The sequence below is a fragment of the Anabrus simplex genome, chromosome 1 (genome assembly GCF_040414725.1).
Source record: "Anabrus simplex isolate iqAnaSimp1 chromosome 1, ASM4041472v1, whole genome shotgun sequence".
Taxonomy (NCBI): Eukaryota; Metazoa; Arthropoda; class Insecta; order Orthoptera; family Tettigoniidae; genus Anabrus; species Anabrus simplex.
The window spans coordinates 1,301,440,865-1,301,453,617 of NC_090265.1; the positions used below are offsets into that span (position 1 = coordinate 1,301,440,865).

At 38.5% G+C, this 12,753-nt stretch overlaps 2 protein-coding genes across 3 annotated transcripts in view; one reads left to right on the forward strand and one right to left on the reverse strand.

Moving 5' to 3' along the window:
- The window catches only part of c12.2 (von Willebrand factor A domain-containing protein c12.2), a 753,464-nt gene extending 744,353 nt beyond the window's left edge, over nucleotides 1-9,111 (reverse strand). The window contains exon 1 of one of the 2 annotated variants that reach the window (XM_067137710.2): nucleotides 8,968-9,111. The gene's annotated coding sequence lies outside the window, so the exon portion shown is untranslated. Of the gene's footprint in view, nucleotides 1-8,716; nucleotides 8,862-8,967 lie in introns of those variants that run through there. The other variant, XM_067137711.2, reaches the window with a different exon arrangement.
- Nucleotides 1-12,753, forward strand: part of LOC136858287 (uncharacterized) — a 120,820-nt gene that overhangs the window by 4,644 nt on the left and 103,423 nt on the right. The window lies entirely within an intron of this gene.

Consider the following 12,753-nt stretch of genomic DNA (forward strand, 5'->3'; position numbering starts at 1 on the left):
TTACCATTCTGTCACGAGATATCGTCTTAAATATTTCACACTGCATTTTCTTATATTCACTGCACACTTAATTATCTCACGCTTAAGCTATTCAGATCTATTGCAAATACTGGTAATACTCTACATAAGAAATTATACTACTTAATGCTATTACTTAGCTCGCCATTCAATATCTCGGGCCTTAGTTGCTCTTCGGTCTGGTCGCAGGCCTTGGATTGAGAACTGGGCAGGATCTCCACCACTGGTATCTCAGGTATAGTGACCTCCTCCACACGGATCGGGTGGTTTTAACAGCCAGGATGACATCTCCCTCCAGGTTGGTCTATGCCGATTTAGCAAGCCATCATCTGTTCAGGAACACAGTAGACAATATGCATCGATTCTGGAAAATATGAATTCATCATGGTTCTGCGTAGTATATATATATTTTTTTTATAGTGATTGCTTCTTTATTTAGGCTTTCCTTGCTATTATTTCCACTTAATATAGCTCAACCTCGAGCTCTCACGTCTCAATCAACTTCTTGTTTCCAAACGATTTTGCGTCTAAGTATTTGGACGGACTTTTCAAAACTTCTGGATTTTATTCCCTCTTTACGGTATTTCAACGTTTATCTCTTCGTTTCGTTCAATATTTCCGTCCTCTCAGCTTAAAATTTCACGTTAGATATTGCAAATCTTGCTTATTTTTGAGAGCGATGTTCGGGATATCTTGTCCTTACCACGTCAATTTTTAAAGTCAGTTTTTATAATAATCTGTTTGATCCTTCTTATTTTTTTTAAAAAACAATTCTATCGATTCTACACCATTGTACACCGCCTTCATAGTGGTAGGTTTAAGTTAGTCATGGCCTTCTAGCATACATCAATATCGATACCCTATTACACATTTCTTTGCCTTGGCTGGCCTCTACCTTCCGTAGGCGCCATTTTTAATACGTCCAGTAAATGCATCGGGTACACACTGTTTGAAGGAACGACAACTGACACACTGTACGGGAAGGAAGCGGTGCTGATACACGGTACTCGAGTGACACGGCTGCAATGGACTGGACTTTAAACGTTCGCGGAGCGTAGTCCTGTTATATTCGTGGAAAGTGGCTGATCAACAAATTGTGGAGGGCGTACGCATTAAGTGTTGTAGTACTTGTGGCGGCCTGGCATTATATGTTGGTGAAAGCTATCTCAGACTTTCCATAATTTATGTTCAGGATCGATAAGCGTGTGTTACTTAAATGTATATATCTTTAAAACAAGTGTTAAAGTCTGTGAACACAGTATTACAAGGTACAGTATCTGTGATGTGATATCTGACGATTATGAGAATCGGCAAGTGGTATTGATATAGAGACAGTGAAGGGTATTTATCTTCAAACATGTACATTGTTCATCGGACTATCTACAAATGGTAGCTTAGTTCTCGCTTTCGTTTTCCCACGGTTTTCATTATTGTTGTTGTTGTAAATATGGAGTCTTCCAGCAATATTTTATGTGTGTATTATATGTATAATGTTGTGTGTTGATGAGGTGCTCATGCACGGATTTTGTTAAGAATATAGTTACGGTAGCTATTTTAGAATCAGTGGAGTTATTGATGAACCTAGGTGCAGTTCCTACCTATTTAGTCGTTTTCAGAAGGTTAGGTAAGGCCTGCAGCAGATGTACCAGTACGCAGCATTATGTACACGCCCTGGGATATAAAGTTTATCATGCTCTATCAAAATTCGAGGGATCCATTCTGGTGAACTCTGGCGCCCATACTACGGAGATTTCGATTAATTATGTTTAATAATTTATTTCAAGTATTTTATGAAGTTTTAGAGAAATTTTATTTATATATTTTTATTCATGATTTTATTTTACTATTATTTTATTTATTATCAGTATCATCAAAAAGTTACAGTAGATAAGATTAATTTGGAAGACTTTTGTAGAGAATGGCTACCAAAATCTTCATAGGTTCCACCTGAGAACTATACATTGCCAGTGCAGCCTAGAAGACGTCTTCATTTTTCAAAGACATCGCTAACATATTCAGAGCAACTCCAAGGAATGTTCTGCAAAATTTGTGTTCTTTTTGCTCGACACACTGCCAGTAAAGGCAGTTATCAACACCTCAGAGTTTTGGTAACCCATTCCTATATCAGCTGGAAGAATGCCTTGGAAAATGTTACCTACTATGTAAAGGCAGTCTACCACCAAAAAAGAATTGAATGTGCAAATAATTAATAGAAAGTAGCAAAAGAAAAACAAGAGTCAGTGATGTATCAACTGAATTTAGAAAAAGCTTGCCACAATAATGAAAAACAAAGTGTTCTAAAATCAATTGTGAAAACAATGGTTTAGTATGGTACACAAAAATTGGCTCTTCATGGAAAATATGATTTTGGCAATGTTATGCCACAAGACTAATTCTGTTTTACAGAAACACCTTGAAAGTGGACCCAGAAATATGCAGTTCAAGAGTCTCACCTTTCAAAATAATATTATAGATATTTGTGGTGATATAGTGCAGGAACATATCATTCAAAGAGTGAACAAGTCATAGTGCTTCACTGTTCACACCAACAAAAAAAAAAAAAAAAAAAAAAAGAGAGAGAGAGAGCGAGAGAGATATGTGGATGTAGAAGAAAGCAAGATCCATGAGGATTTCCTTCCGTTTGTACCTATCATCGATTTGATGGGTCAGGGTACAGCAAACTTAATAACCACAATTTTAAAACTGCTTGGCACAGATTGTGAGGGGTTGTTCAGTCAGAGGTATGACAGGCCAGCTGCAATGAGCGGCTCTTTACACAGATGGTATGTGACCTTACATACAAGAAGAATATTGAATGGTTTTAAGTGTACACTAGCTGCTGTACCCATGCTTTGCTACGGGATTCTCAGAAAGACTGACCTTGTGGTTTTCTTAACTGAAGTCAACATAGGTCATTACAAAAACTTCAGTATGATAGTGGCGATTATTACTATGGTGCCGATCTAACAGTCTATAGTTCCAGAGCTGGAGGGGCACGCAGCTGTGAGCTTGCATTCCAGAGATAGTGGATTCGAACCCCACTGTCGGCAGCGCTGAAGATGGTATTCCGAGGTTTCCAATTTTTACACCAGGAAAATGATAGGGCTGTACCTTAATTAAGGCAAGGCCTCTTTCTTCATATTCCTAGCCCTTTCGTATCCCATTGTCACCATAAAACCGATCTGTATCGGTGCGACGTAAGGCAAATTAAAAAGTACTCGGTAAGCAGCAGTAATACTATCTAGTGGAGATGAGTGGCAACAGAAGACGCAAAGCACAACAGAACAAACAATCGTCAACATAATGTTATTGTTGATCAATTTTATGAGCTTTATACATTGTAGGCCTTCACATTTAATTTTCTTTGGACTGTGTGATTAGGACGTCTTGTAAAATTATTTGTAGTGTGGACTGTAGTTCCTTACTCTCCGAATTTACATACCGATTTTCATTAATTTCTGTTTACCCATTTTCTCGCGGCTAGGCGCTGATATGGACTTAGTAACAAAAATCCAAATTCATTAATATCTCTGTGATCATAGCCGGTATGGTAACAATATATAAGACAAATGATTGGAAATTTCATACTGTATAACTTTAGTTGTATGGTATTTATGGAGACGACCACTCATAACAGAAATATTTGAGAAATACATTTTAGGCCTTCCCCTAAACTACCATTTCACTCAGTGTGAATAACATTATTTACAGCCTAGAACATAGCTACTTATTCCCTGACTTTGTGTACCGATTTTCATTAAGATAGAACCACTAATAACATAAGTATTTGAGAAATAAATTTTAGGCTTTCCCCTAAACTACCATTTTTCTCAGTGTGAATACAATTATTTGTAGCCTAGATTGTAGTGGCTTATTCTCAGATTATGCCTACCGATTTCCGTTAAGATACAATTAATAACATAAATATTGAAAATTAAAGTTTTTGGGCCTTCCCCTAAACTACCATTTCACTCAGCATGAATACAATTATTTATGGCCTAGATTGTAGCGACTTGTAGCATACCAATTTTCATTAAATTTTCTTCAGCCGTTTTCTCGTGATGCGTATACATACAAACAGACAGCCAGAAATTATAGAAAATTAAAAAGTGCATTTCCTTGTTACTGTGGACATGACTGATACAGAAATGCCATCCGTTTTAAATTCTGAGCAATGTACAGACAAAACTCTTATTTTATATATACAGATGTGCAGACACAGAAAGTGAGCGTCCCCTGAAAGGTATGGCAGCCTGCAACACATACAGACTTGTTACATCTCTCAGCCTAGGACGTAATTTATGTCTAGTGGCCACATACGTCATAATGTATGTACTACAGTATATTTTGTCCAGCGGTTATGTTATTGTTTGATATATGTTGATTCCCACAGGGAATCTGAAATATTTGTCCCGAATGAGTAAATTTATAATACCAATATAAATGGTCCGTTATTGGACATTATAAATTTTCCAGCTAACTCATTCCTGGTTATAAATTTTCCTTGGGCTCATCAGTTGGTACCTAGCACACCTACCAAGACACATGGCTAGTGGAGGCCACTGCGTAGGCTACTTGAAGCCACCGGCAGTACCAATGCACTATGAGAGACTTAGTCTCACTACCAAAAATTGATGCCTGCTTGGCCATCAGATGATATCGATGTTGATTCCCATAGGGAACCTGAAATATTTGTCCTGAATGACCATTTATATTGGTATTATAAATTTACTCATTCGGGAGATAGTAGGATCGAACCCCACTGTCGGCTGCCCTGAAAATGTTTTTCCGTGGTTTCCCATTTTCACACCAGGCAAATGCTGGCCACGGCCGCTTCCTTCCCACTCCTAGCACTTCCCTGTCCCATCGTCACCAAAAGACCTATCTGTGTCGGTGCGACGTAAAGCAACTAGCAAAAGAAATTTTTAAAAATGTACACATAAATGAATATTTCCCCCAATTTGTCCTTTTAAATTCTGACTTTGTCTTCATATTATAATCTTTCCTACTTTTGAAATCTCCACTCAAGCTACTTTGTCTACTAATGTCATTCTATGCCATCTGTCGACTGTCAGCTTAGTCGAACACCTCATCTCCTAAACTCTCTTCCTCTCAAGTTTTCCCAGCCCAAAGATTGCAACTCTTTCATAACACTACTCTTTTGTAATAAATCACCAATAGATCCCGTTTTAATAAGCAGTATTCTGATATGTGGGAAAGAAATAGAAATTGTAAAACAGTTTAAATACCTTGGAGAAACTATAACACACAATTTAAATGAGAAAATTTCTTGGACAGAGAGGACGAATAAATTATCCAGAGCCCAAAAAGTAACCAGAAATACATACAACAAGAAATGTTTGTCAATAAATACAATGTAGTCCAACCTAAAATAACTTATGGAAGTGAAACATTATTTAAACTAAAGCAAAAGAATAACATAGACAAAATTTTAAAAATAGAAAGAAGAATAGTATGAACATGCATTAATAAGAAGTACCAAAAAGGAGGAGAACGGCGCATCATCCCAAATTCAGCAGTATATCAGAAAATAGAACCTATAACGGATTTCATGAGAAAGAAGAGAATACCAATATAAATGGTCCGTTATTGGACATTATAAATTTTCCAGCTAACTCATTCCTGGTTGCCAGCGTTTCGCCCTCGTGTGCTAGGTTGGTCTCGTCAGTTGGTACCTAGCACACCTACCAAGACGCATGGCTAGTGCATACCGTGAAGGCCACTGCATAGCTGCTTGAAGCCAATGACAGTGCCAATGCATGATGAGAGACCTTGTCTCACTACCAAAAATTGATGCCTGCTTGGCCATGAGATGATATAGATGTTGATTCCCATAGGGAATCTGAAATATTTGTCCCGAATGAGTAAATTTATAATACCAATATAAATGGTCCGTTATTGGACATTATAAATTTTCCAGCTAACTCATTCCTGGTTGCCAGCGTTTCACCCTCGTGTGCTAGGTTGGGCTCGTCAGTTGGTACTTAGCACACCTACCAAGACGCATGGCTAGTGCATACCGTGAAGGCCACTGTGTAGGCTACTTGAAGCCACCGCTAGGGCCAATGCATTATGAGAGACCTTGTCTCACTACCAAAAATTGATGCCTGCTTGGCCATCGGATGATATAGATGTTGATTCCCTATGCCACTAAGTCTCTCATAGTGCATTGGCACTATCGGTGGCTTCAAGTAGCCTACGCAGTGGCCTTCACGGTATGCACTAGCCATGCGTCTTGGTAGGTGTGCTAGGTACCAACTGACGAGACCAACCTAGCACACGAGGGTGAAATGCTGGCAACCAGGAATGAGTTAGCTGGAAAATTTATAATGTCCAATAACGGACCATTTATATTGGTATTCTCTTCTTTCTCATGAAATCCGTTATAGGTTCTATTTCCTGACATACTGCTGAATTTGGGATGATGCGCCGTTCTACTTCTTTTTGGTACTTCTTATTAATGCATGTTCATACTATTCTTCTTTCTATTTTTAAAATTTTGTCTATGTTATTCTTTTGTTTTAGTTTAAATAATGTTTCACTTCCATAAGTTATTTTAGGTTGGACTACATTGTATTTATTGACAAACATTTCTTGTTGTATGTATTTCTGGTTACTTTTTGGGCTCTGGATAATTTATTCGTCCTCTCTGTCCAAGAAATTTTCTCATTTAAATTGTATGTTATAGTTTCTCCAAGGTATTTAAACTGTTTTACAATTTCTATTTCTTTCCCACATATCAGAAGATTGCTTATTAAAACTGGATCTATTGGTGATTTATTACAAAAGAGTAGTGTTATGAAAGAGTTGCAATCTTTGGGCTGGGAAAACTTGAGAGGAAGAGAGTTTAGGAGATGAGGTGTTCGACTAAGCTGACTGTCGACAGATGGCATAGAATGACATTAGTAGACAAATTAGCTTGAGTGGAGATTTCAAAAGTAGGAAAGATTATAATATGAAGACAAAGTCGGAATTTAACAGGACAAATTGGGGGAAATATTCATTTATGTGTACATTAAAAAAAATTTTTTTTTGCTAGTTGCTTTACGTCACACCGACACAGATAGGTCTTTTGGCGACGACGGGACAGGGAAGGGCTAGGAGTGGGAAGGAAGCGGCCGTGGCCTTAATTAAGGTACAGCCTTAGCATTTGCCTGGTGTGAAAATGGGAAACCACGGAAAACCATTTTCAGGGCTGCCGACAGTGGGGTTCGAACCTACTATCTCCCGAATACTGGATACTGGCCGCACTTAAGCAACTGCAGCTATTGAGCTCAGTATATATATACCTAGAATTTTTACAATTTGTTTTACATCAATCTGACACAGATAGGTTATAGCGACGGTGGAACTGGAAAGAGCTAGGATTGAGAAGGAAATGACCGAGCGTTTACCTGGTATGAAAATGGGAATCTACAAGAAACCCTCTTCAGTGCTGTCAAACTCACTATCTCCCGAATGAAAGCTGACAACTAAGTAATAGGCATATTCCTTTATACAGTGAGGAATAAAAGACTGGAATAAGTTTTCAAGGGGAATATTCAATAAATTTCCAAGTTCTTTCAAATTATTTAAGAACAAGGTAGGTAAACAATTATCATAACGTCATTAGTTTAATGTTCCACAAACTACTTTTGCGATTTTCGAAAACGCTGTTTGAAATGCTGGAATTTTGTCCCTCTGGAATTCTTTTACGTGCTGGTAAAGCTACCGACACTAGGCTGGCGTATTTGATACCACCAGACTGAGCCGGGATTGACCCCACCAACTTGAGAGCACAGATGGCCAGTGCTCTACAGCCTGAGTCTCTCGGACAAGTAGGTAAACAATTGATAGAGTATCTGCCACAAGGGTGACGGGCCTAAATGCACATCATTCATGAGTGATTGGCTAATCGATCTAATCCACTATCTTGGGAACAGAAGGACGACTAACAGACTATGTCACCGAGTCTGCAAATCTTTCAGACAATACTAGAGCAACTACCATTTTTTTTTTTTTTTTTTGCCTTACGTCGCACCGACACAGATAGGTCTTATTGCGACGATGAGATAGGAAAGGCCTAGGGATTGGAAGGAAGCGGCCGTGGCCTTAATAAAGGTACAGCCCCGGCATTTGCCTGGTGTGAAAATGGGAAACCACGGAAAACCATCTTCAGGGCTGCCGACAGTGGGGCTCGAACCCACTATCTCCCGATTACTGGCCGCAGTTAAGCGACTGCAGCTATCGAGCTCGGTACCATCTTTTCAACCATGCAAGTGATTTGAATCCTGGGTCGTGAAACTAATTATCCCAATATTCGAAACAGAAAACCATGGTATGTGACTTATGATCACGACATATAAATACAATTAAACGCACTCTTGGCAGCCAGTGAAAAACCTTAAATTCTAGATAAAAGAGGTTAGGTCTGCCTTATTTAGGCGAGTGTCAACTTAATTTCGAATCACACATTCAGTTATAGGTAGGTATCGAAGGTTGAAGAATGTATTAAGATGCTAATATTTTTATAACTATTATCATTTACCTACAACTAGAGATAAGAACAGTCTAGCATATTTACCACTTCGTCCCCTTTCTTGATACGGGGTCGGGGTGAAAACAATCTAGTACGAAATGAAAATACAAACCAGTAGACCTTGCGGCCTACAGTATAGTAGATGACTGTATAACTCACTGTTAGCAAAGGTATATCCCATCAAGAACAGGCAAATTCATTTTCAGAACCTAAGCATAGGTACGTATGTATGTATGTATATTATAACATGTTTCAAGAACATCTCCCAACATTGCATAACAACTCATAACGACGTTATCTTTGGTTAGAAACGAATGTCATGCTTGTCCTGTGGTAATGACGAAATACATCCTAAGCGATGCTGGGAACTCCACATGTAATACATTATGATCCAAACGTAATTTACTTACTTCTTCTTCACGTTCGATCTAAGTCATGATTTATGAGCTGCCGACTAATTATATTCCTAACCTGCCCAAAGATTGCGATATGTCATTTCGCTGCTTGTTATTATAGGCCGCATGGACGCACGAGGTCCAAAGGGTCATGGTGGGGCGAAAGATCGCACAATCGCATCTCGTCTTCTCGTCTCGTATCTAAACCAAATAGGCTACAGTAGTCTAAACAAAGACCGACTCTAAACTCGATCTAAAGAATATCGATATATTGATTAAAGACTGTCGATATTGATATCATTATCGTCATTTGTCGTCATCATCATGTCCGGCTCCATGGCTAAATGGTTAGCGTGCTGGCGAACCTGTCCTCGGACACTCCCGACACTAAAAACCACACGCCATATCATTATCATCATCATCATCATCATATCATAAGCAGTTTTCGATTTTGGCCGAATCTGTTTGAAACGTAAGCCTCTCCATCTCCTCTTGTCTTCCCATCAGTTCTCCTTCTTCACTCTTGCCCAGTCCTCTCCTGATCTTTGCACACTCTCTTTCATTCCTTTTATCCACCTGTCTCTTGGTGCCTTTCCTGTTATCTCCATTTTGTGCATCCTCCTGGGTATCCTTTCCTTTGTCATTCTCTTCATACCATCTAAATTTAGATGCCTCTATCCTGTTCTGCATTTTACATCCCCAGGGATTAGGTTAAGATACCTGCTGAGAAAAGTGGAAGGGAAGGAGGAGGGTAAGGAGAGGGTGGTAATTTTTCACATTGGTACCAACACTGTAATAAAGCAAACAGGAATAGGTATCAACTTAGTGTCACGAATAAAACATCTTCTGTTAATTACTTTAATTTATTTCAGGATGACCCAATAAATGCACACAACAATTCTATTCAGTCATGAACGGCCACACTTACCGGTACTAACTGCTGTTTATATACATAGCAGATGGTCCGGCCCTCTGGTATTACCTGGTGACGGCCATAATCCTTTTCAATGGTTCGCCTTACTTTCACTTCTCTAAGTCCAGTCACCCCATACAGCAACTGCGTGACCGCTGGGTTTGAACACAGTGCTACTGGCTACACAACACACGATGACTGTTCCTTGGTTTGACTCCAGAGACAGTCCAGTAATTCACACACAAACAGTGAAAAAAATAAACAGCAACCAGTTTACAAGTGTTAAACATCAGGACATTACTCCTCACAACAATGGTTATTAACACAGTTCCAATTAAAACTCACAATAGCTGCTCTAATCACTGACCCATGATGATCCTCAGTCCACTGAAGTGAACACACATAGTACTCTAAGGTAGTACACAGTCTTCTGTCCCATATGCCATCTTCAGTCCAGCTGCTCGCTCAAGAATCTGACGTAACAACAACCACATTCAGACCTCGGTAAGACACTAGCGACAGCCAACACCTCTTTCACCTTCAGCCCAGCCACCGAACCCCAAAATAATGAGTCCAACTTCAACTTCAACACTGAGTCTCACGGTGATTCTAACACTGACTCTGAGTTGAATAGTGACCCCACCACGAAGTGCAATACTGACTGACTGTCCATGGTTAGCCTCCCTTTTTATAGCTCAGATTATGTATACCAGAATATTTGCGATGTGGCTAGAGACAGAAGATTCTTATTGCATCATCCAGAACCTCTCAGGTAAACCAGCAAACGAGAAAAGTATATGGAAAGGCCAGCCCCACCCTACAGGCCAGCTGGAAGATCCCTGGTCATCTGATTCATTAGCCCCTTCCAGTTAGTAACAAAAGGGGCTACCAGAGGGCTGGCACATAACCATAGTTTGGGATATGTGAGATCTGGATAATGCAGAGCAGGAGAAGTTTAACAGAGGCAGTAGAATACTAGGTAGAATACTATATAGCAATTGATGATCCTACATTGTCAGTTATGGAATTTGCATTAAAATGACTGAAGGGTGATTTGGGATTTAAATGAGACTATGGAGTGGGCATGTGGGAAACTGGGAATAAGATTTGTAGAACTTAATAGGTGAGTAGGATATAGGGGTCTGCACTCGAATGGCCTTCACTTGAACTGCAATGGTATGTATAATGTAGAAAGTTTTGTTCAGAGGGGTTATGGGGAGGTACATTCAGGGGAACAGGTGGACTAGGGAGTAGTGATTAGAGTTCAGGGAGCTGGAAGTCAAGTAAGGATGGCATAAAATTGTTAGTGTTACACTGCAGAAGTATTGTAAAGAAAGGAATAGAATTTAGTAATTTAATAGATGTATATTTACCAAATATTGTAATAGGAGCATGATTGAGAAGTGATATTATGTATGCAGAAATTTTTATCCAGAACTAGAGTGATTATCATAGAGACAGGATAAATTCAATAGGTGGGCAAGTATTCATATTGGTGAAATAAGAATTTGTAAGCTATTCAAATGTTAAGGATGAGAAACATGAAATTCTAGGTGGAAGGCTCACCTGTAAAGATGATAGGCAACTTGATGTTTATGGGGTGTACAGACTTGGATATGCTGACGGTGATACAGAATTATTTGGTAAGATAATCTGCTATGTGCAGAACGACACTGAAAGGAATGTGATTGTAGTGAGTGATTTCAATTTACTAAAATGTTAACTGGGAAGGTAACGTGAATGGCAGAAAATATGACCAACAAATGGTAAATAAGTTAATTTGGGAAGTACAGCTGAATCAGAAAGTGATGAAACCAGTTAGATGGAAGAATACTCATATTTTAGAATTGGTGCTGGATGAAACCAGATGAACTCTATAGAGAAACTGAGGAGATAGGTGGTATAAGTGATCAGAAAGTCATTTTTTCCATAGTTAAAAATACATGTCTTAGAAAGGAAGATTGTGGAAATAAAAAGACTAGGCAGTACTATATGGATGAACACAGACATGAGGGGGTTTTAAAAAGGAAATTATGCTTGGTGGAAAATTATAAATACAACTGGAAGCAGCCTATGGGATGGGTATAAAGCAATTATTGAGGAGTGTGAAAATAGGTGTCGATCTTTAAATATGGGAAGGAATGGTAAGACTCACTATAAAATAACAGAGAAATAAAGCGATTCAGGAGGAGGTACAGGGTACAGACTGCCTAGTGGCCATGATCGCTAAGGTGTCAAGTCTATATGGTCTAACACCGTGGTTTGCTGGTTCAATTCCTGTTGGTCAAAAAATGTTCACCATCAAAATGTTGCTCGGTTAGGTAGGAGAGGTAGTGGTATAACAGTTTTAATCACTAGATTGCATGTCAAAAAGCCTGGATTCAATTCCAAACCTCTCCGCAGTGTTCATATGGAGCAAGGGCATATGATACTGTTGAAGCAACACATTTATTTTATTTATTTATTTATTTATTTATTTATTTATTTATTTATTTATTTATTTATTTATTTATTTGATAATACGAAGGTACACAGGCAAAGCCCAATTACGTTCCTTCATGACATATAGCCTTTAAAGTGTAAATACATCAAACAAAAATAATAGCAATAGTAAAAATAATAGAAAGAAGTACAGCAGAAAACTAATAAGCAGGACACATTTTAAAATTATTACTACAATTGAAAAACATAATAATATAGGCTATACATCAGCCATAGAAAATTACTAAACAAGTTGAAAAAGAGCACAAACAAAAACTTATGAGTACCTAGCATTTCAGCAAAAAAATTTAATAATGATTTAGTAAAAAAATGGCCTTTATTTGCTTATTGAACAACCTAGCACCAGCAAATAAATCAACTTGTACACTAATTGAATTATAAACTGA